Here is a 25,834-nt window from a genome sequence, read left to right on the forward strand (position 1 = left end):
TGATGAAACTCTTTTGGGACAGATCAATACATTTTTTATTGAGGAGATGGAACAAAAAGTAAAAAGAAAAATGGCTAAGCTTCGGCAGAGAAGTCATGTAACGTGAATATCACACAGTATCCACCAAAACAAACACAAAACACTCCAAGGCTTCTTTGGAATCTGATTGAGGAGTGCACAGCCCATAAACCTGAGCAGACATGTTGAATTACAAGAGGCAGCAGACTGAGACCGACAAGAGCGGCTGTCAGAGTGTCTGACTGGCTCTGGCTGCGTAAGGCTGGGGGTTGTTTTTAAACCAAGGCGTTGACCAGGCTGCAGGACTGATTTGGCCCTGGGTTGGACGGAGTCAGCTGAAGGGTGGGGCTGTTCATTTTTCACTCAGCTAGAAAAGCATCTTAGACGAACAGAAATAGCATAAATACAGGCAAAGCAGCCTACTGCCATGAACACAGGCCACTGATGCAAAAACACACTGGTGTGAGTCTGGGCGGCAGCTTTGACCCCTTTCCCCCACCTCCTCTAACCTTGACCCTTGAGGCTCTTATTAAACTATTTCTGAATGAACGTCAGCGCAGCTGGGATGTCTGGCCATGAACAACCCCCATCACGGCCCCCTTACCCCCAATCATTTAGCCTTTTCCCACGCTTCATGACTGACGTGCTCTGTCTGCATCAATAGATTATTTATGTGACCACTGGAGTCTCATCCAGCTGTTTCTAAGGGCAACAGCATTTTCAGACTTGCATGGGATTTACCCCTCCATGAACCGTCACCATAATGTGGTAAAGGGGTTGGAGAGCCTGAGTGATCCTCAGAGCCAAGCTACCTATGGCTGATGCCCCTGGTAGGATCTCCCATGGCAGATGGTGACTGGTCCAACAAGGAGCGGTTCAGAGCCCACTAATGGCATCATTGGGGCCCCACCCTGGAGCCAGGCTGAGGGTTGGGGCTTGTGGGGGAGTGCCTGGTGGTGGGGGCTCCTCTTTCAGGCTCAGCCTGAAAAGATGAGGCAGGATCACTTAGGGAGAGGAAACTGTGAGCATCATTGCAAAGACTGCTGACCTTATGACCAGGGCCAAGATGAGCAGAAGATGGATGATGGATGGATGGATGGATGGATGGATGGATGGATGGATGGATGGATGGATGGATGGATGGATGGATGGATGGATGGATGGATGAATAATGGATGGATGGATGAATAATGGATGGATGGATGAAAAATGGACGGATGGATGGATCAATAATGGATGGATGGATGAAAAATGGACGGATGGATGGATGAATATTGGTTGGTTGAATAATGGATGGATGGATAGAAATATGGATGGATGATGGATGGATGGATAGAAATATGGATGGATGATGGATGGATGGATGGATAGAAAGATGGATGGATGAATGGATGGATGGATGGATGGATAGATGGATGGATGGATGGATGGATGGATGGATGGATGGATGGATGGATGGATGATGGATGGATGGATTGATGATGGATGGATGATGGATGGATGAATGGATGAATAATGGATGGATGGATGGATGGATAGATGAATAATGGATGGATGGATGGATGGATGAATGGATGAATAATGGATGGATGGATGGATGGATGGATGGATGGATGGATGGATGAATATTGGATGGATGGATGAATAATGGATGGATGGATGAATAATGGATGGATGGATGGATGGATGGATGGATGGATGAATAATGGATGGATGGATGAATAATGGATGAATGGATGGATGGATGGATGAATAATGGATGGATGGATGAATAATGGATGGATGAATAATGGATGGATGGATGAAAAATGGACGGATGGATGGATGAATATTGGTTGAATGAATAATGGATGGATGGATGGTTGGATAGAAATATGGATGGATGGATGGATGATGGATGGATGGATGGATGGATGATGGATGGATGGATGATGGATGAATATTGGATGGATGGATGAATAATGGATGGATGAATAATGGATGGATGGATGAAAAATGGACGGATGGATGGATGAATATTGGTTGAATGAATAATGGATGGATGGATGGTTGGATAGAAATATGGATGGATGGATGGATGGATGATGGATGGATGGATGGATGGATGAATATTGGATGGATGGATGAATAATGGATGGATGAATAATGGATGGATGGATGAAAAATGGACGGATGGATGGATGAATATTGGTTGAATGAATAATGGATGGATGGATGGTTGGATAGAAATATGGATGGATGGATGGATGATGGATGGATGGATGGATGGATGATGGATGGATGGATGGATGGATGAATATTGGATGGATGGATGAATAATGGATGGATGAATAATGGATGGATGGATGAAAAATGGACGGATGGATGGATGAATATTGGTTGAATGAATAATGGATGGATGGATGGTTGGATAGAAATATGGATGGATGGATGGATGATGGATGGATGGATGGATGGATGGATGATGGATGGATGGATGATGGATGAATATTGGATGGATGGATGAATAATGGATGGATGGATAGAAAGATGGATGGATAGATGGATGGATGGATGATGGATGGATGTATGGATGAATGAATATTGGATGGATGGATGATGGATGCATAGCATGTGATTTCAAAGCCTGCTAAACATCATTATGTAAATGTGTTATGAAGCGTCTCTGTTTTGGCTCCTAGGTTCCTTCAGCGCATGTGGGCACAGTGAGTGTAAGGCTGACTGTGTGCTCCTGTGCATTCAAAGCCCACCACTTTCACATTTTCATTATGGTCAAGTCTCAGACCCGTGTTTCAGCAGCGTGGCTTTCTGCTGGGAACAAAGCAGTTCAATCACACATACAGCACTACTCCATTTTCATTGCCTTTTCATGCAGCCGCCATTCCACTCCAGCTTCATAATTCACCTCTCAGAGCTGTCAAGCCCATCTGAGTGTTTGCAGCCTGTTGAAATGTCATAATCAGGGACTTGGACAAATGCCTGCATGTTTTTCCTTCTGTTCCTAATCAGACTAGAGGCTCAGTCCTGCAGCTTCTAGAAAACCATAGACTCAGGAATGACGTCCTTAGAAGGTCAGCTTCAACCAGAAAATGACCTCAACCACTGACTACAGGAATTTAGTTTGAAACACTGTTGTTTCAATAAAAAAAATGAATTTCTTCTTTCTTCCAAACAAAACCTCTTATTAAATAAAATGCAAAACCAGAGAGTCTGAAATGAGTGAATAGAAACTTTAGCTCCATTTAGCTGAATTGCATTGATGGGACATTTCGCCCACGTAGAGATACCAAAACAACTAAAAGGTTAAAGTCAAGAGAAGCTGCAGTGGACTAACAGCAAAATACACACTAATAAAACAGCTGATATAGATGAGGTACAGCAGTAAATGAATCCTTTCAAAGCTTAGCTTAAATATTCTAAACATTATGCCATACTGAAGCAGTGCTGGCTACTCCAACACAAAAAGTGTTTCTGGGAGAAAAGGTAATAATTCAGTTACTATGGTGACCCTGAAGGATTTTAAATGAAAACTAGCAGATTTTTAATGGGTTAAGATCCTATTTTTGTGGTTTTAGGATTGCCCTCTGTCAGCTGAGATGTTGGAGCCTTTCAAACAGGAACTCTGAGGAGCCGTGAGGAGCCCGCCGCCCCACAGCGGGGTCTGCTGCACACGTCTGCTGTGGCTGGAAGGCTGCAGCAGGAACACGTATGGCACCTGTCATTAGCATAAAAGCTTTTGCAGGACATTGTGTTCCAGAGTGCTTTGTACCTGCGAGTCAGTGTGTGGAGCTGTGTGTTTATGCTGTGTGTGCACATGTTGACATGGTTCATTAACATGCGTGTAATAAAGTGTGGTGGCTCAAATACAAAGCAGTTCAATTCCATGGATGTGGCACAAACCCCCCCAAGTGCGGTTTAAAAAAATGTCTTAGCATTTACTTACCCACACTTGAAACATAAATGATATAGAAAAGTACTTTTTCAGAAATGAAAAAATTATTTGTATAATTGTTTGAGACGAATGATTTAATTTGTTACATTGATAATATTTGAAAGGCTGCCAAGTGCTACAGCACAAAAGCAGCATCCCCCACAGGCTAAAACCAGCCAGAATGTGGTCATGACTGGGATGGTGTTCTGCAGGAAACATTACATTCATCTTTTCTTTTTTTTTGCTCTGATAGACGTTGGAAAAAGGGTTTTGTGGGTTCGAAAATGACGACACCATCGGCAAAAAGGAAACTAAATTTAATGGGACTCAGTGCTGTGTGTTTGTGGCCTACTTTTAGAATATGAAGGAAAGTAAAGTTTAAAGATATAAGCTATAAATCAAATGTATTTAGTCCTATTAAAAAAATGGCTCCCCGTCATAACATCCACATGTAGTCATGACAAAAACTCAGTTTAGATGTCCAGTCAAACCTTCAAAAGAATCGCCAGCACATCTAAATAATTAAGAATACCTCAACATATATGAATAATTCTCTTCCATCTTGTCAAAAGCATTGAGAGAAGCAGCAAGGACATGTTTGGATGAGTCGCCTGCGCTCTTCCTGAGCAGATGAAAGACGCCCTGCTGCAGACAAAAGCTCTTCACTCGTTGCATTGCTGAGTCCTGAAGAAGACATCGTACCAATCCCTCTACAGCCATCAGCACCGACTGGTGAAAACAGCAACACATGAAGCAAACCCCAACATATATGTCAGCAGGCAGCATCAGCACACAGGCTTCAGCTAACACCACATTAAAAACCATAAAGCAAAGAGACAGCTCCTGTTCTTCCACCGCAGCGCGTCTCCTGCTGCTTCTGCGCTGATATTCCTGATCCCCTGCGCTTCGACAAAGCATAAGAAAGCCTGTATGAAGTGCTGCATTGTGTGGGAAGAACACAATGTTGCATGCTGAGTGCTGTGAGAAGGGTGTACGCCGTTGGGTCCCACGGCGCAGCACCGCACCAGGGCCTATAGCAGAGGGTGCAGAGCATGCTAATGAGGTCATTATGTTATGCCTCTCTGTTGCTTTTACTCTTCTTTACAGTGTTCAGCCTGCTTGTCACCGGCGTGCTCGGGTAACGCAGCCCAGCTCACATGTCACACGCTGCACTGTGTGGAGCGGCTCTGCATGGACGACTGGGAGAAAAGCCAGTCGCTGGTGCGTCGTTCAGTAAGCCTCATAATGCGAAAACAGCACAAGTGTTGACAAATATCACATGGTGAGCTTAAAGGGAAGTAAAGAGCCAGGCCAACTCTGTGTTTGCTGTAAGCTCTCCCACATCTTCACTATTATTTACAACCCAGAAAGAGAATCACATGCAAAGACAATTGCAAGATATTTGCATTTATATTAGCAGTTAAAGGGCAGATGGGAAACAGCAGGCATTAAAAGCTGATTAAGCACACTTTTGAGTGAAGAAAACAGACAAGAAGCTCCCATTTTGTTCCTATGGGTGGTTGCCATGCTGAGGGTCTTTCTGTGCTACAGCTTGGCAGGTGAGGAGGAGCTTTGCCAGAACCTCCTTCCTGGGACAAACAACAACAACAAGCTCCTAGCCCGGTGCAGAGCAAATTTAACTCAAACTAACTTTAGATAAGCAAAGAGATGTTTTCTCATTCCAACGGCTTGGACAAAAACATTTTTATTATCACTTTTTGTTAGAAATCTTTGCAAACATGTACAACTAAATCCTACTCACAAAGAGATGCATTCATCTCTGGACATAGTCACACTCAGAAATCTGGCCGTTCATCCTTTATGGTCCATCCAGCGCACAATGTGTAAATAAAGATCTCCCTTTTTGACTTGCTCTTGTTTATCTGCACTGAAGATGTTCATGTGTTCACTAACACAAAATCAGCCATTTCTGTTCCTGATTGTTTTCAATGGTTTTCCTCAGTCTGGAAGGATTTGACTTGATCTGTCTGAAGGTTGACTTTTGGTTCAGACGTTCATTTGAAGGGGAAAGAAAAGGAGCACAGTGTCCCGCCGTCTCTGCTGCCGAGCAGGAAGTGGACTTCAGATGGCATTTCTCCACACACATAGTAGAAGTATGAAAGCCCAGGCCCGCCTCTCTCTTTTCCACCTTTCAGATCAATAGCGCTCTGCCAAAGCCTCTGATTAGAGCTGCTCTTGTGAAGGTAAGAAAATCTAAGGCAAAAAGACAGGCGGTGGCTGTTACAGTAGATGAGAGAAAAAGTTGTCTTTCATCCTGGCTCAGGAGATCTGAGGAATACTGTCTGCTATGAGCTTGCAAATGGGACTGAGCTGAAAAGTCCGATGAATTCCCATTCCACCAGTGACGAAGGAGTGAAGGAGGAGAGAGTGGGAGCTGGAGCACAGGAGTCCTTCCACACGGTGCTGCTTCTATTGTTGGCTGTCCCTGTGTCTCTTTGACAAAGTTTTATCAAGTGATGTTGGGTGCCAGAGAGGAAAAACCCTCCAGCGGAACCACACACAGTTACTTTATCTTTTCTCTTGATTTCTCTGTTTTCTGCACTCAAAATGAATGTTCTGACACACATGCTGCATGTGGAGCAGTTACAAGGTTAGCGCCTTAACCCAGGCTGGCGGTTGGACTGCTGTTGAAAAGAAGAAAGATGGAGAGAGGAGATGGGAGTGGTGGTGGTGGGTCCCTGGGCTCTGAGGCCCGCAGGCGGTGCTGGGCAACCTCTGCTAGCCTCTCTCCTCTGTATTGATTTCTGCTGCTCCGTTCTGCTCCGTTCTGCCGAGGAGGCTCCTAGCCAGCGGGAACAAGAACATAGCTCACCCGCCTCACCTGCTTCTCTTCTGGCTCGGCTGGCCCAGTCTGCCCACTCTGCTGCTGCTTTGGCTGGCCCCTGCAAGCTCCATGGGACCCCTGAATGTAACACTGGGGCCATGAGAGGAGAGCAGCCAGAGAGCCCATGGCGATCCACAGCTGCGTTCACCTGCTCTGGGTTCACTTGAGCCACCTCCTCCAACTACTTCAGTCTTTCTCTCCTTGCATTTCACCACCCACTCTGCCTCTCATTTTTCCTCCTCTACTTCCTCTTCCTTTAAATGTCAGTCCTGTTCTTTCACCAGGAGGGAGTCAAGATTTGCCGTCCACTCTTAGTTACAGTAGAAATATGAACCTGCTGCCCTACAGAACAGTGTTTAGGGAGTAAGCAATATATACATATATGTTTATCTCTATCTCTTTATGGATACGTAGAATAATTGAAAAAACATCAAATGTGAAAGAGTGGAAATGTTTCTGGCAGGCTAGTGGTGCCCCATGGAAACTTGCTCAAAGAAACATCTCAGCTTTTGTATCATCTGGAGTCATTCAGATGGGTTCAGCGGCCCTCTTCTTATGATAATCGCAGACGGAGCAACATTTCTTTCAGGATCCATGGTCCCATTATGTTCCTAAACACAGAAGGAGCCATGGCCAAATTCGACCCCCACCACGCCACACCAACCCCAAATCTTGGTACTTTCTACATCTCTGTCCCTTTTGCACCTTCAAATAATGCCCACTCCCTGCCAGAGAAGTAGAGCAGTAAAATGCAGAGGTCCAGGCGGCCAAGCCTTTAGAGTTTCACGATTTCTGTTGAGAGGCTGAAGGGAGGCAGCAGGCGTGTAAGGGGGTAACACTGTTGGGCAAGGAAAGCACGTTTGGGAGGGGGTAAATTGAGTTAGGGGGACATGGATGGAGACCGGACTGCGGAGTCCATCTCAGACACAAAAATGCTTTTCATCGTGCTCAGACATGGGTGTTAACTCCCCTCTGACAGAGCACAATGAGACTGACATTCAGGCAGCCTCTGTGATGCTGCTGGTTCAGGGCTGCAGTGTCCCTGCAGGACGGATCACCTGCACTGGATTCAAACAGGCACGGTGGATGGAGGGATGGAGGGAGGGTCTGTCTGTCTGTCTGTCTGCCTGTCTGCCTGCCTGTCTGTCTGCCTGCCTGCCTGCCTGCCTGCCTGCCTGCCTGCCTGCCTGCCTGCCTGCCTGCCTGTCTGTCTGTCTGTCTGCCTGTCTGCCTGCCTGCCTGTCTGTCTGTCTGCCTGCCTGCCTGCCTGCCTGCCTGCCTGCCTGCCTGCCTGCCTGCCTGCCTGTCTGCCTGTCACTTGTGAAGGATAGAAAAGAGGAAGAAAGGTGGTGTCAGCCACTCAGAGTTGGTGATTACATTGAGGGTGTTTGTGCTCCAACATACCAGAGCTTGGTGTTTCAGAGGAAATGCACAAAAGAGGAAACTAAGACTGACTAAAATGAATCTAATAAATCCCATAATATAACAGCTATAAATAGAGAAGGCAGAGGATGCAGATGTTGAAGGAAAAGCAGAATGACATTATTCTAACAGCATCATCCTCTACAATGCTTTACAATCAGAAAGTTCCACCGCAAAAAGACAGATAAAGTGGTGAAATTTAGATGTTTGGAGTTAGGGCGTTCGTCTGTTTTGACAGGTCAGACCAACACTCAGAAAAAAATCAGAACTACCTAAAAAAAGAGTTTTTTAAGCCAATAGGAAGACAGCAAAGTATCAAATGATTTTTAAACAACTGCGTCCTCTTTTCCAAAGCAAAAGAAACCCAATATGACTTGTCGTCTAAAGAATCCTAACTCATTTAGTAACAAAATGTCTGCGTTCATGTTAAGCAGCAGATAGATCTGTTGTCACAGTAAGACATGGTATTCAGGTCCAGCACCGCCGTACATTCTGAACTGATCCCTTACAGACAGTGAGCCGCAGCTCATTTGCACACTCTCGCTTAGCGTACTACTGCTTCTTCTGCACAGACAAAGCTCTTCTCATGAACACTACTTTGTTTGTTGCCCCTCTTGTAAACTCTGGTCAGCTGTTCCCATGGCAACCTTCCCTCCTCATTCCCTGTGCCTGTTTTTGTGTGATAAAGAAAGAAGATGAAGATGCTGTACTGTAAGGTACAGTACTGGGAGTTGTGTGGTCTAGAGTACATTTGCCTTGTAGAATGAACAAACTGATCAACAAAGATGGATTTGTGTTCAGTAATAGTTGACCAGAAAAATCTAAAACACACAAAAACTGTAGGTATCATTCTGCATCCTGTAAACTAATATTCCTGTTCTGTATTGATTGAGCGTATTTACTCTGAGCTTTCTAAAGAAGGCCTTCACCTCATTTAACTGGGTGATGCTGCCATGGAGGGACGGATGTCCCTCAGAGGCGGTTGAGGAAGAGACGGTAGAGATCGTAGTGTGTGGCCCACGGGACGGTTGCATTAGTCAACCAGCACAGACCACGTTCCCCCAATCACTAACTTTATTATGAACCAGTAAAATGACTAAAGGAAGTATCACCCAGAAGTCAAGGACAGAAAGTAACAGAAAGCAAAAAGGGATGGATGAAGGAAGAGAAAGCGCAGGAGAATAAAAGAGGCTCTACCGGTACAAGGACATGCTAAAAAAGGAAAAGGGACAGTGTCAAAAGGAGAGCGACGGTGCAAAGGAGGAGGAAAGAGAAGCGTACTCTTTAAAAAAGATTAGATATCAGATTTAACACAGGACAGGGAGGATGGTTACAGGACAGAGACCAGCAAAGTGGACTCTAAACCAATGGTCCCCAACGCTGTGAAATGGTACAGTCTGTAGGTCAGTTGGTGCCAGGCCGCAGACAAAAAACATACATACGGTAACTTACATTATTTCCATTTTGTCACTTATCAGATTCTGAAGGAAGTTTTCTTTAGGAAAACCACTGGCCTCCCTACTCCACATCTGCCTGACTTACTCTGGACAATTGACTGTAGCCTGTATGAGAACTGGACTGAGTGGCCCCTCCCCCCTCCCCTTCCAAACAGGAAGTACCTGCTGGCTCCAAAAAGCCAGAATCCCACAGATTTCTACAGAGAAACGAACAGTTTCCGTCATTCTATTGGTCAGAATAAGCATTCTTGATCTGATACCTTTTTTAACATCTTCTTGATAATCTTCACTTTTTTCATGATATTATTGCTGTAGTTCAAGTTATTCAAGTTATAAACTGACCAATCAGATGCGTTAATGAAAGCATGTGGTCTCCCATCCAAATTTCAAAAGGTTTGACTGATGGATTCTCCCAAGCCCTCTTTCAGTGGTAGAAGTCTGGACTTTCAACAGGCTCACTTCTGATTGGTCAGAGTGGTTGCCATAGAAACTGTCACTCGGACCAATCACTGCTTACTGACAGCGTTTGACTCCAACATAGCGGCGTCTGTCCTACGGAAAAATGGCGACTGAAATTGACTTCACTTGATTGGAGCCGAAGTAAATTATTTTCTCCAGATGACATCACACTCACTGACTGACTCACTGACTCACTCACTGACTCACTCACTGACTCACTCACTCACTCACTCACTGACTCAATCACTCACTCACTCACTCACTCACTCACTCACTCACTCACTCACTCACTCACTCACTCACTCACTCACTCACTCACTCACTCACTCACTCACTCACTCACTCACTCACTCACTCACTCACTCACTCCAGTTTTCTGATACAGTCAACACTCTAGATGCAGGTCCAGTCGTTTGCCTCCATCATGTGTCTTAAATACATTTGCTACTTTCTTAAAGCAGCTAATCTGAGTGCTAAAGCAGAAGCCCAAAGCCAACAAAAGCACAAAATAAACGTCTCTGGGAAGTTTCTTTGGGGAAAAAGAGCCAGGAAGGAAACGGTAGAGGAGCTTTCGACCTGAAGGAAAAACAATTCTGGATTTAACACACATCTCACTTGGAGTCTGGATTTATTGCGACAGTTGTTCCCACCCAGCTGCTCTGCCTAATATATGGCGACTAATTCTTTAATGTTACAAACATTCTGCTAATAAAGTTGCCCTCATTCATGTGTTATTTTATTAGTGTTGGAAGATAGCAGTGAAATTAAATCGAAGAAGCCACCAGCTGCAACATAGACTATTAACTTCTGAATGTGTAGGGAGATAACTAGGTTTTATAATTTTCTTTTCTCTCTCTGTCTTTTTTCGTCCTCCAACTCCCTTTTAAAGCTGTATATATATATATATATATATATATATATATATATATATATATATATATATATATATATATATATATATATATATATATATATATATATATATATATATATATATATACAGCTTGAAAAAGGAGTTATATATATATATATATATATATATATATATATATATATATATATATATATATATATATATATATATATATATATATATATATATATATATATATATATATATATATATATATATATATATATATATATATATATATATATATATATATATATATATATATATATATACATACATTAGATGTATGCAAATTCAGTCAAAAAAAGAATTCATAAATGTAGAAAATACACATTTTTGTGACGGAAACATCTTATTTTGTGGTATTCATCTGCTACACCTTAAGAGTTTGCGTCTGGTTTTTGGCCTCCACGCTTTAATAGGTCCTAAATGAAACCGAGAGCACAAAAAAGTTTAAAACAGATTTGCAAATAGTTTACAGGGAATGAAAATTTAACGTTTCTGATGTGTTGAAACTGTCAAGAGTAAATTTAAGAATATTCCTACAGCAAAGCTAAATAAGGCAGACATAAAAAAATACTCCTCTGTGTTGACAAAACAAAACATAATAAATCAAGATTTATTTTAAAATTAAATTAGGAATTGTCGATTCTCCCTGAAAGATGATCTGAGCCTGGATGGAGTTTTTATTGTTTTATGGAAAATACCCTGGAATGATGCCTTTATTACCTTTTTACAAATTTAGAGACAAATTCTAAAAATCAAAAACTTTGTTTCATTGAATCTTTCTCCTCTGTAAATCATCTATCTGTCCTTTTAAATTACATTCTATGTAGGAGCATGTTCATTTGAAAAATCTTCAAATAAGACCTTCTGTACAGACCAGTCTGTGAAAATAGGGTCTGACATGAAACCAGTCCAACCACTGGTCTGAACAGAGAACTCAAAAAGAGGAGATAGAAAGAGAAGAGGAGCAGTGCTCAGGTGTCCATGACCCTCATGTGATGGGAAAGGACTCACTGAAGCCAAATCTGACAACCTGCTGTTTAAACTACAGCACAGCCACATCTAGACATTTTATGACAAACACAGTTGATCATTGTGTTATTTAAGCATAGGATTGTTGGAATCCAGTTGTCAGGCCCACATAGCAACGCTCAGGCCCCACTGAAGACACACATGACTCAGCAGTGCACTGAAAAGGGTTAGGCCTGTGTCTCTGCAAAGGACACCTCAGAGTTTGAGTTTGTGCACGTGAGTGTGCTTTCCTGTCAGGTGGATCTGTCTCAGTGTGTAGATTTTTGCTTCTTTTCCTCCCACAATAGTGTTTCTCTCCCCTCATTTCGTCTTCCTCTTCCTCAGATCATGCTCACTAAAACAGAGGATGACATAAAGATGCTCTCCCAGCACTATTCTTCATCATTGTTCCATGTGCACGTCTCCCGTACCCCATGGTGAAGCAGCCAGACAGGACTGCTCGGCCCCTCTCCCACCATTATTGATCCTGAGAGCCAGCCGGATAGGGAGCTGCTGTCTCTCCCGCTATCTCACCTCCCTCCATCGCAGCTTCCTCCTCCAACTGCTCACAACTTCTTCCTCCCTCCATGCCTCCACTCCTTCCCCTCCTCCACTTCATTTACCAAGGCTAAAGAACTCGTATAAAAAAGGGAAGAGGGGTCGACTGGGTGTTATTCGACTTTATGAAAGAAATCCCCTCAGGCTGCTCCACCAGAGGAGGATGCTCCCTGAGAGACCCCACTCTGCACCCACATTCACACACACAGAGCGAGCAGCGGCGGCGAGGCGGCCCACTCAGTCAGCCGCAAATAGTAGGAAGCGTGTCCAGTGTAGCTCAGGGAACAGTCACAGAAATGTCAATCACCGCTCAGACTTTTATTAGGAAACAATTTTGAATACTTTCAGAAAAGTTCCACCACTGGCAGTGGAAAAGGGTGTTTAAAGTAATTTTACTAGATGAAAAATGAACAATTTTACACAGAAAAAAAATTTGAATGTTCTTTTTATCTTTTACAAAGCTGATGTGTTCGAATTTAATGTATACAATAAAATGTGCAAACCAAATAACTAGATATAAAGCATTACCTTCAATATTGGAAGTGTGATGGCTGTAAGCTGAATGTGGAAGAGGCTGAAGCTATTTTGTAAATGCTAAAATAGTTGCAGGATTTGAAGTTTGCCTCAGCAGAAATGTTTGATAAAAAGCTGAGAAATAATGCTTCATGTGTTGCAGCAGCTGGCTTAAAGACGAGTCAAGATATTGTATATAGTTAAAGAAACGTCTGAATTAACTAAACGAGCAAGCACAATGGAATTATAATGGTTACATTCTGATATAGCATAACATTTGTACGAAAATATAAATAAGTAAAAATTGCTAGCATGTTGCTAAAATGTTAGCTAAGCTGCAAATTAGCTTATAAAAACAGTAGACGCCAAATTAGGCAAAAGAGCTACTAGCTTGTTCTTCCAGCTTTTCAGCATTCACACAACAAACTATAAATATTAGCAGCAAGAAAGTAGCAAAAACATAGACAGTATTCCTAAACTAAAAGGAAAATCTGAACCTCAAATAATGTACCTTTAAAAGAAAGAAGTGTAAATTCTGTTCTGTACATGTGGAGTATATGTTCTCCACAGCACATTTCTTTATTAAGGCTTTCACTATGCATACAAACCTGCCTGCATTAAGACTGAAAACAGCAGGAAGTTACATTACTTTCCATCCTGCTCCTTCATAGCTGTGACTGCTATTGTCACAGTTATTGTCACCAAATATCTCTTCAGTCCGCTGGTTCAGTCAGCCGTCACAACTGTCTTCCACTTTTTCATCCATCCAGAGAGAGGAGGACATGGCTACGGGAAAAGACGAGAAGAACTGTCTCAAAGAGTCCAAACATTCCAAATGGCTGTGTCCTAGCCAGCATTTAGCAGATAAACGATGAGGCTGCTGTCTGTGGAATGGAGTCAGGTCCAGGACTCTGCAGGTCATCCTGGACCTGAGAATGTTGCTGCCATCAGTCTGACAGTTAAATGGCACAATCATGCCAACATGCCTACATAAGCCTAAAAAACAAATGATGGAAACGGCGCCGTTCAAGATATCTTCTCATGCCGAAGATCATTTTAAAGATCTGACACATTCCCTTCACTTCCTTTCCAAGCCTACAGTACAGACCAAAGGTTTGGACACACCTTCCCATTCATTTGAATCCTTTGGTCTGTACTGTGTCTCTACCATGAATTTGAACAGATCACTTAACACACACGCTTAAACTGTACTGCCACACACCAACACACACACAAAGACAACAACTTGTGGTCCAAACCCCCCCCCGACCTCCTACTGAGAGCGCCGCCTTCTCCTGCCACACTGAACTTCTTCTTGAACTTGAAGAGCCTTCTGCTCATGAATGAACTCCGGTTTCTTCAGGGTCCTGCCAGACAAACAACTCTGCTGACATAATGGAGCGGGGGGGGGGGCTGCCGGCCTGTCTATCTGCCCTCAGCACCCACACACAAAGCAGGAGGGCATCTGGCGGTGGTGATGGTGAGGGAGCAGTGGTGGGGGTGCGAGGCTGGACTGGGGGCTTTCAAAGTGTTATACATCCCCCCCCCATGGAATATGATTATATGTTAACGGCACTTCAGACATGACGACTGAGTGAGACAAAAAGTGTGGGGACTCCAGTGGACACAAAACGTTTCATAGACATTTATGAAATGGTTTTATTCTAAAATGTGTGTAGTTGTATATTTGGTGTTCATGTGTGAATAAGAGACAGACCAAAGTTTGAATTGATCATTTTTAGGATGCAAAATCCAAGACAAAACTGTGGTGCAGAAGCCTGTCTGAGCTGTGGCCCCCACCCGCATCTCTGTCTGAAAAGCTGTGTGTGTATGTGTGTGTATGTGTGTGTGTGTGTGCATACACAAGCTAAATGAATGTGCGTGTGCATTGTGAGAGACGACGAGCTCTGAGTATTGGAACTGTGACTTGACCCTGGCGCACTAAAGCAGGGTCTCTGCCTCGTACTGGGCGTGGGAAAAAGGGGAGACCTCTTTTCACAGCTGCTCCGTCCGTTGCATTGAACCAATAGAGGCCCCCACCATCACTCCAGCACCCCCAATCTGCCTGTGCTGCTCATGCCCCCCCCCCCCCCCCCCCATTCCCTTCCCATTCACTCCACTGCTTGTTGCCTTTCAGTGGACCCCTGTACCCCCCTCCTCTGTTGGTCACCCTTTGCATGCCTCAATCTTAGCCACAACCAGTCTTTAACGCCGTCACCATTCAGCCAGTCTGCATTAAGACGCCAAAGACCTTTGTGCTCTAGGGAGGAAAATAAAGAAATAGCTGTGGAAAAAAGAAAATGTATTTCTGGAATGCAGACAGCGGCAGATCCAGAGAACCCCAGCAGATCCACTTCTCCATTTCTCATGTCTCCTCTTTACCTCCAACCGCTGAAAGTGCCCTTTATGCTTAAATCCAAATATTCGCCCTTTCTTTATTTTAACTGAGTGGCTGTGGTGCAGAGGTAGACGGACTGACCTCTGATCCCAGGTTCGATTCCTGTCTGGCCCACCCATGTATTGAAGTGTCCTTGAGCTAAACACTGACCCCCACGTTGCTCCTGGTGGTCATGGGTTGGCGCCAGTGTTCGGCAGCAGAGCTGTGTGTGTGAATGTGACTGAGGAGCGTTTTGGGCCTTAAAACAAGGCAGTAAAGTGCTATAGAAGTATACATCATTTACCTTTTCCAACTCACTGGACTTGGACTTGAATTTCTGCTAACATATGCCACTCCATAGTCATCCTGCACTCGTGCACCTAAGCTTTGTGTTGCTGGCCTCCTGTCTTTGGCGTATTTGTTTGAATCTTTTTATTTCCTGTTACATCATGCAGAGCATCATTTAGGTTAAAATTCAGGAACAGCAAAGCCTTCTACTTGTTCACATAGATGCAGGGGGCTGCTCAGCAAGAAGTCCCCGGTTCAAATCCCAGCTAGCTTCCCTGTGTGTTGTCTTCATGCATGTGTTCATCTGGCCAAAGCCTTGCTTAACACGGCCATTGATTCCTCTAACTGGCCCTCAGAACTGAATGTGTGTTTGTGTGTCTGGTTCAGCATAGCATCAGTAGGTTGAAGACGAGGTCCATCCTGGACGGTTCTTAAGTCCAGGGCCAAGGTCAAGGGTCAAACTGCGATGGATTCACACTGTCTGGGGTTGCTCCCACCTTTGCTCCACAGCACATTGGATAGAAAATGGATGGAGATGGAGAGTCTGGGCAATGAAAAACTAAATTGAAAAAAAGAATTAAACTGAATGCACACTCAACAACTGTGTAAAAAACGTTTTAACTGCGTTCTGTGTTGAGCACATTTGGAAAACGTGTTTTTTTTAAATGTATATAGTGTGTATTATTTAGCCAAAGCAATAAGGAAAAAACTATTTTCTTTTTTGTGTTAAGTTGAGTTAAAAGGTTAAAAAAAACAACAACTGCAGAATAAATCTAGTAGACTGTGAAGGTCCATCATGCTGTTCACAATCTGTGAGGGGAAACTCTCCCAGCTGGTGAAAAAGAACTAAGAAATAAAGTTCACTTGGTGCTGCCTTTCTTTAATCAAAATGAAGACTGCTGCAAAAAAAAAACCAAAAAACATTGCAACCAGCACCTGGCCACCACAGAACCGGGTCAGTCACGTCTTCGGACAAGTCTGGCCTGACCCAATGGAAGAAAAGTGAAGCCTGTCTGCATCCCCCTTTTTGTGTGTGTGCGTGAGCAGAACAGTACGTGAGCATGATGATTTTCACTCTGCGCTCCAGAGTAGGCCGTCTCTGTAACTTCAGACACTTTTTGGATGTCTGGAAAACTGACAGTGTTTTCAGAACAGTCCTTTTTCAGAAAAGGCTTCCTGACAAATTGAAACAAATGAACAACTTGAACATTTGGGGGAAAAATGCAGCACAAATGCAATCCTGCTCATCTAAACCTCTAATTTCATGTGAAGATGTGAAGACTGTCACTTCTAAATTGATGCATTTCTCCATGAAATTCGGCCCAAAGCTATGCCTCCACTTCCAAAGCGTGCACCCAGCCAAAGCTTGTTTGCATTGATTTATTTAGTTTGGAAATATAATATTGACTAAGTAAACCTGCAACCTCAATTGAGTTGAGGCAGAGGTGGTGGAAACTATGGCAGAGGATGGCCACAGGCTGTGAAATTTCCTCTGATCTTTTTCTTGTCTGTTTTTAAAATGAAACCTCAAACGGTTGGTGGGGGCGGGAGGGGGCAAGCTGATCCAGAACTTGGCCAATGTCACAGAATGCTCATCTAACCCTGGAGGGAAATAAGAAAATCCCTGATGATGGCCCACCTCTTCCATGGTCAGGGCTGTTTCTGCCTCATCCAGCTCTCCCTCCACTGTGTTCTCCACAGGAAGCGTGAACAGTGTTCTTGGCCTTTGCATGGCCTGCTGCAGCAGTAGGCCAGTGAGAGTATTCTTTCTTTGTGTCGCTCAAATCTGACAGAAACGGAGAGGAAATAAAGCAACAAAGGCTGTTCGTTTCAGCCTCACTACAACTTCCACACGACGAGGGAAGTCAGCTCAGACGAGTAAAAATGAAGACATGAGAGGCAAGAAGACGAGGGAAAGCCAACAAACATCCTTTTAAAAACAAGTTTGAATCCTTATTGACCATAAACTCACAACATGGCATCAGGTTGACCCCACACCGTTCCAGAGACGAGGCCCCAAAGAAAGAACAGGTGCACCTGCTTATAGCATCTGAGAGTTTTCAGTCATCTTTGCTTGTTGGCTGCAGGACATCATGAGCATTTCAGTAGAACTGTGTCTCACCTGCAGTAACTGACAGAACCTGAGCTCTGCTCCAGAAACACAGACTACTGCAAAACACACACGAATCCTTCTGCGAGGAAATGCTAAAGCTGAAATGTGACACAGGTTTCCACTTTAACCCTATTTATTACAGATTAGAAAATACCTATGTCGAACATTTTGTGTTTTATTTCCAAGGTCGAAGTGATGCACACATTTGAAATCAGCATTTTCACAAACAATTGAAACAAATGTAGATTCCTAAATTAAAAAACACAATAGGTCCAAATAGCTTTAAAGGAATTTACTTTACAGACTCCCTCTGACTACAGGAGGTATTTCCAAACACGGCCTCGGAGCGTTACCAACAAAAAAAAGAGCATGTAGTAAACACGAGGGAAAATAAAAAGCTTTTTAAATGTGGAAGAAGGTAGAATTCTTTACACATTTTTCTATAGTACTTCCAAAATAAAACCAATCTCATTAACCCCCCCCCCCCCCCCCCCCACACACACACATCTACAGAAGGTTTTTCCTTTTTCTCTTGCAGGGGTTAGTGTCTGCTGCTAAGCTACCAAACTCAGACCACACGTTTAAAGAAAAAGGTCCATCACTTCAAATCAAGGTAAAGCAGGTGAATAATAATCAAATGTAACAGATTGACCTTGTTGTTTTTCCTCTTACTCAAAAAAATGACAAAGGCAGCCTTCTTCAGAAACATGAACTATACATTACAGTTATGACCCCACAGTGACAAGAGCCAGAAGTGAAGAAAGAAGCCTCTCTGTTACAGCCTACAGCAGCCTGCTGTGCTTATTGTAAGTAACCTATGAATACATGATGCAATAAGCAGGTACACAGTTACAGTGTACCCCAACACACACTCAAACGGAAGTGCATGAACAGAAATACATATATACACATAAAATGTGCCCCAAACTGGTGATACTGTGAGGAGCATGCAAACAGGGATGGAGAAATCACTGAACAATGACAAACTTAATGCAGCCAAACGGCAGATGCTTGGAAGCTAGACTCAGTCTAGACTGGGCTCCATCTGGTGCTGAAGGGCCTCCTCCTGATGGTGGAGAGGGCCCCAGCCAGACGTACAATAATGTGGGAAAAGTGACGTCTCGCCTTCCTCTCAGCTACTCGCCGCTCTACATTTGAATCTCAAAAGGTTCTCCCCGCATCCTCTATTTATTAGCCTTCAGCGATGCATTAATTTTCACTGCAACAGGGCAAAGGCAGGGAGGGTGGAGGACTCCGAATAGAACAATCGCACTTGACAGATCCTGCTGGGTTATAAATGCCCAGCCTAATGTTGCACTAACACATTACAGAGGAATCAGAGAAAGCTGAAAGGCTGAATGTGCACTTTTCAGTAACCAACTATTGTATGGGACTCCCAGGTCTTCAGTTTCAGCCTGAAATGTTTGCATCTTTTCAGTAGAAACATGCTAATGATTTGCTGGGAGGAAAACATGAAATTTCAGGATGTTTTACATTAAATCCCATCAAACTGCAGAAATACAAACATTAGAAAAATGAAAGTTGCATAAAACTGAAGTGTGGAATGTAAAGGTTAGCAAGCTGCAGGAACTGTGCACCATCACCAAACCACAGCTTCAGCTAAACTGGTTGCTGTTCCAGTTTGTGATGGAACTAAAGCGGGAATAGCAGCAGCAGGCTTTGTGCAGCGACGCCATCACCGTCAGAAGCACAGAAGGCTCCAGCCTCAGCAGCCAGCACAGAGCTGGTGTGTTTAAAATTCAACATCCTCCACCGTGGAGGACAAGCTGTCACTCAGACGGCCCCCTTTGACTCAGACGGAGAGGAGAAGGAGATCCGGACATGTGGTCCAAGCAGCTTTTCAAAACAGTTCTGAAAATCCGTAAGATCCCTGCACGACCTGCTGACCTGCCGTTGTTCTGCATGGACCTCAGCTACATTAGAACATGTTTACATTTCACTCTGGTATTTGTCGATTATAGCATCTTTGAAAAATGGCTGCTCATCAGCAAAAACAGCAAACATCTTTCACAAAAGATAAATCCTTTGTGTTGCTTTCCTGATGTTAACACACCCGTGCATTAAATCTAAAAAATGTAGCCACAATTAAACTCATTTTTAGGATTGTTTTTTCTTTGACTAACCTCTGATAAAAAGCTAAATGCCCCCCTTTCCTAGAAAATGAGACTGGTACAGGTCCGACTTGGAGGCTGTCTCCTGATTTGGTCGGACTTTTTCTTTTCTAAATGCTAAACTCATGCATGATCCTTGTAGTATTCTCCTTTGAGCTTAGTGCAGGGAACTAAAAACAGACAACTGGAGAATGCAGGACTCAGATTTTAAAGACGCTGTGCTGAAGCTGATAACCCAGCAGGCACCAGCGGAAGATGCCTTTGCAGAAGCCAAAACAGGCCGGAATTTACTGTGGAACACGTGACTCCAAAGAGCCCTCCCATCCCATCATCTTCCTCACACCTTCTGTGTCCTTTCTGCTCGAGATACAACTGTCAGGAATACAAATCAGGAAACGTGTTTCAGGCATTTTAAAGAGGCGGTGACTAAAATCCAAGTCTGCTCCATGAAGAAACACCAGCAGCAGCACAAGTGCCGAGCAGCCCCCTCCTCATCATCACCACCGTCGTCCCTGTGCATGCAGTCTGCCCCCGATCATAGACTGCTGTCACTCCATGCATCCTCCGGGAAAGAAATGTAGCGCCGCGAATCCTTCGGTCCCCGCAAACACGCGGCTCCGCGGGTTGAGGAGGCGGTTCTGGCTGCGCGGACGCCCCTGCGGTCTCCCGCTCCTCCGAGTCTGCATCCATCCATCCATCCATCCATCCATCCATCCATCAGTCCCTCCGATCCGGCGTCCTCCCGCGTGCTGTCCGGGCTCCTTGGTGCTGGCAGCGGAATCAGTTTCTACATTCGGTTCTCTAGCTTTATGATATTACACCAACTCATACAGCTAGATAACCAAAGATAAAAACTAAGCCACGTTTCTTAAAGGGGCCGCGGAGCTGCGTGTGTTGTGGTCACATGGAACTATTGCAATCCGCCTGCGTGCGCGCGCGCCTTCCTCTCTCTCCCTTAGACTCTAGTGTGCGCACTTGAATGCGCACAGGCACCAAACAGGTTAGAACTATCTGCCTTTGTTGTTTTCTGTGGAATCGAACCTTCTCTCCACAGAGCCCGTCCGTGAGGTTTTGCGCTGTGAAGGAAATATGATGAAAAGCCCGCATGAACCCGCAGAGTCCATAAGCAAAGAGAATCAATCCACGCATCCAGATCTTCTTGAGCAGCAGGCTCCATCTGGGCCTCTGCAAGTCCACCTGGAGGGTGACACCCCCATCCGTCATCCACGGACACCCACCATCGATGTAGCGCCAATTTCCCTCCTAACCAACCAGACAACGTAATGGACGCTTCAGCACAGCCCAGGCCCTCACAAACTAACAAGTTATCGAACTCAAATCCACCCATTTTCTACCACCGTTTGGGTGGTAGTGGAAGCAGATGAACTAGCACAGGCATTCAGGAGGATGACTGTAGTCTGACAGAAGATGAAGATGACTGAAGGCTAGAAGATGAAGATGAAGATGACTGCAGGCTGAGAGAAGATAAAGATGACTGAAGGTTAGAAGATGAAGATGACTGCAGTGTGACAGAAGATGAAGATGACTGCAGTCTGACAGAAGATGAAGATGACTGCAGGCTAAAATATGAAGATGAAGATGACTGCAGGCTGACAGAAGATGAAGATGACTGCAGGCTAAAATATGAAGATGAAGATGACTGCAGGCTGACAGAAGATGAAGATGACTGCAGGCTAACTGAAAATGAAGATGGCTGCAAGCTAACAGAAGATGAAGATGACTGCAGGCTATAAGATGACTGCCGGCTAACTGAAGATGATTACAAGCTAACAGAAGATGAAGATGACTGCAAGCTGATTGAGGATGAAGATGACTGCAGGCTAACTGAAGATGAAGATGATTGCAAGCTAACAGAAGATGAAGATGACTGCAAGCTAACAGGAGATGAAGATGACTGCAGGCTAGAAGATGACTGCAGGCTAACTGAAGATGAAGATGACTTTGGGCTGACGGAGGATGAAGGTGGCTGTGTGTCTTCTAGATTCCTATGTGATCAGATAATTTTTCAGATAATCAGCCACTTGTGTTGGGACACATTTGTTGATTAGACATTTTTAATTGGTTTTACAAAAGTGGATTAAGACTAATCTGAATGAATCATTTTGATCGATGATGTCTGGGATGTAGCCTGCAATGATGTCTGTGATAAATTATGGAACCACGTGGTTTCATTTCTCCAAAGGTCTAAAATGTTTGTATGAAATCTCCTGTTTTCTTCCAAACAAAAGCTAAAAAACAAGCATCATAACCAACATAAATGATAACAAAAGGGAGCGGAACAGGTTTGGAGTTTGAAACTTTAAAATTGAAATCGCGGTCCCAAGGTGCGCAGAACGGTGCGCGCTGACTGGCGCAGAGATGGATGAGAACTAGGAACCATGCTGATCATGAACAGGTTTGGGGTGCTGGAAAAACCTCCACAGGACACCGCCACAGCCTGGATCAGCCTCCACCCAAAATTCACTGCAAAAGTTTCATGTATCAGACATTTCCACCAAACAGAAAGAAAGAAGTTTAAAAAGTGATTCGCAAAAACCTGCGCCAGGCCTGTAGTTAAGGACCCCCCCCCCTCTCATCCCATAACCCCCGCCCGCCTCTATAGATGATGATGGCAGTATAAGATTCATCTCTCAAACACAGTCAGGTTTACTAAAAGGACACTGTGCGCCTTTGGAAAGAAAAGAAATGTTGAGTTTATGTCAGAGTTTAGTTTTTATATACCTTACCATTCACTGTATATAATGTTATAGTTGCGTTTCGCATGTCAGTCTGGATTTTTTCTTCTTAAAGAGTAATTGATGGATTTTGAGAAGTCTCTTTTTTGTGGATCATGTCTCCAAAGCCGCTGATGGCCTCTCATCTCTGCTGCTGTAGCAGCACGTAGAGCGCGCGCGCTCACGTGCAAGCAGTAGACTCCATCACTTCCTAACTTTTTGTCAGGGCTCAAATTCAGTCTCTGTCCGCAGGAATCAACCCCTGGCCGTTTTTCTGAATAGCTTTGCGCGAGCTGCAATGAACGACCCGTTCTTTCAATATGAATGGAAGCATGTCCGGGGAAACAGGAAGGAAATGTCAGAAATCAGCTGCAGGCAACATCATACCTGGGGTTCTTCAAAACAGTTACATTTGTCCATAGGTTTTCACACCATTGAAACAATAAAAAATCCCTGAATATGAATGTTTCACTATTTTTTTCACATGTTAAATAAGTCTTGGGTTACTAATTCATTTCTACAAAAACGCTCATGTGGATGAGAACGAATGAGAACTTTGACGGGTTCCAGTGCGGGAACCTTGATTTTCTGCGTGTTCGTATTTATATTTATCCATTGAAGGTTTAGCTTTTCTATAAAAATAAACACAGCCTGCACGCAAACACGTCAGTTCTTCCTTGAATCCGCCTCACGGTGATTTGCTTTGACACCCCATAACAACAACGGGGGAGCAGCAGAGACTCATTTCTATTTTATTAATGTCAATAAATCCAAAACTTTTTTTCTCAGTCTGAAATCAAACGTTTTTGGTTCTAAAATCCTGTGAGTTCCTTTGATTTCTGCATTGCGTTTTTTAGTGCGGCAAAACTACATTTATATAGCTTCAAATGAATGACAAAAATTATTTCAATATTTAATATGTTTAATATATTATTTTAATATATATAAATATATGAATGTGATCTAGGGCTGGAGGAAGAAAGCCTCTGTCCTTGGTGCTGAAACGAAAATATCAGCTGCAGATTTGGAAAGCAGCAACGTGCAAATAGATGTAAACTTAATATTAACCTTTAAATTATTAGAAATTTTTTCCAAAATATTGGCTTTTATTTTTCGGAAAAATAATAAGGAAAGTTAACGTCATTAATTTAAGGCACCTATGATTTTTTAAAATATCTTTAAATAAAAAAACATCAAAGTGTTTCAGTGACTGCAGTTATAGGTGGAACTAAAGCCCTGAAAATTAACTTTTTATTTTTATATTAGATATCAATAATTCAGAGGTTTTGTTTTATTGTAAACGACAAGAAATCACCTTTTTTTGCAGTAGGTTTACTACTAAATAACGTTTTACAAAAAATGAACAAAGAGATTATGTTTCTGCTTTGTAAGATTTAGGCTAAAAACCAAGCGATTATTTCTATTCTTTTCAAGAGCAATAGTGTCTAAAATATCACATTTAATTATTTGATAGAGTCAACATACTTTGGTCCCGTCTGACTTTGTCCAGAAAATATTCACCTATGAAAACCTAAAAGCTATGAAATACAATCAGCTCTTTACGGAACCAGGTTCGTTTTCTGTTTCAGCCAAATTAATCCGCTGAATGTTTTCCCACAAGCGAAAGAACAAGAAAGAAAAAGAGGATAAAGAAATAAACCCTGAAAGAATAAGATCACCATGGAAGAAAAGAGAAAGTCAACATCAAGTTCAACTGCGCGCTGCTGCTCATTTACATCACAACAGTGTCTGCTGCGCGCGGCTCCCCTTAACAAGAGGCTTTGGCGTCAAGTCCCTCCACCTCCCAGGCTCCCAGGCTTTTCCCAGGCTCTGCTAACAATCACGCAACTGTTTGCTTTTTAAACGCACTCAGGCCGCCTCATCAGCCCTCAATGGAGGCTCCGCTGACGCGGGACAGACACCAGCACGCACACCACTCCCTTTACTACTAATACTAGAGCTGCTTTCTGTCATGTTCTACACTTGATTATAAATATTATTCTGATCATCAGACAGGCGTCCTCGCATTCCAAAGTGTCCTTTATCTCTCATTTCTCTCAGTTGATGAAGGCAGAGATACTTACAGTCTGTCGCTCCTTCACGTCCACTTCAGGTCCTTTCAGGTTTTGGAGTCAGCCTTCAGCCATAGCTTCCAACAGTCCCGCTGATAATCAGTGAGTGGATTCCATACACAAACTCTTGTTTCTCGTTGCTCATGGAAACCTTTGCTGGGCTCTGCCGTCACGCAGCTCACGAAGAAACCGCCTCCATCCGTCCGTGCGTCCCGTCCGGCCTCATCTGGCGGGCAGTGCGCCGGGAGCAGCCGCTCCGCCTCTCTCTCCTTTCACTTCATCTTGTTTTTACAAACGCTCACGCAGGCTCACGCAAACGCCACGCACACGCCTAGACTGTCAGCTGTTGGTGTGCATAATTTGCCTCACGCGTTCGTCCAAATGCGAACTCCGTCGTTCTCCTTGCGCAAAGGTTCTGCTCTTCTCCGCAGGCTGCCAGCATTTGATGGACGTGAGAAGCCACGTGCCGCCTGTGTCCTGCGTGCTGGTGGGGCATAACTGGGGGGTGGAGCTGGGAACCACATAGACCTCGGAGGAAAAAAGCCGGGTCTCTCTGTCCTCACGTGATCCCAACCTCAGTCAGTCAGAGCTCCCCAGCTCCAACCAGAGGTCCTGATGCTGCGCGGAACACCTTCTTCTGGGTGCACCTGTGACCACATCCTGCGAAAACATGGAGCCAACCCAGAAGCAGCTTAGTCATTTCACGCGTGATGGGATCCCCGCGCGTCTGCTGCCCGTGGAGACAGCGGTACGATGAAAGCGGAGCAGCAGCAGCGGCGTGACGACGTGCCGCAGCTCCGCAACATCCCGAAAAGAAGAAGGGGCATCGTTTGGTGCTGGGCTCCTGCGTTACATGACGTCATGCGCTTTCCTCGCTGGGTCATGATGAACATCTGTGCCAAGCGCGGGTTTGAGAGCGCAGATCGAGGACTTTCCCAGGACCAACAGATCCCTGCAGGTGCAAAGAACAGCGCCTGAAGAGCC

At 44.0% G+C, this 25,834-nt stretch overlaps 1 long non-coding RNA gene and 1 other non-coding gene across 2 annotated transcripts in view; both read right to left on the reverse strand.

Annotated features, from left to right (window-relative positions):
• Window positions 1-25,834, reverse strand: part of LOC105353806 (uncharacterized) — a 39,129-nt gene extending 13,295 nt beyond the window's left edge. The window contains exon 1 of the long non-coding RNA XR_002290102.3: window positions 24,863-25,834. This is a non-coding gene — a long non-coding RNA (uncharacterized LOC105353806). The remainder of the gene's footprint in view (window positions 1-24,862) is intronic.
• On the reverse strand, window positions 20,810-20,916 carry mir9b-1 (microRNA mir-9b-1). Its single transcript, NR_107091.1, has one exon. It is a non-coding gene; the product is annotated as a microRNA mir-9b-1 (primary transcript).

This window comes from Oryzias latipes, chromosome 4, assembly GCF_053564925.1.
Source record: "Oryzias latipes strain Hd-rR chromosome 4, Olatipes_Hd-rR_3.1".
NCBI lineage: Eukaryota > Metazoa > Chordata > Actinopteri > Beloniformes > Adrianichthyidae > Oryzias > Oryzias latipes.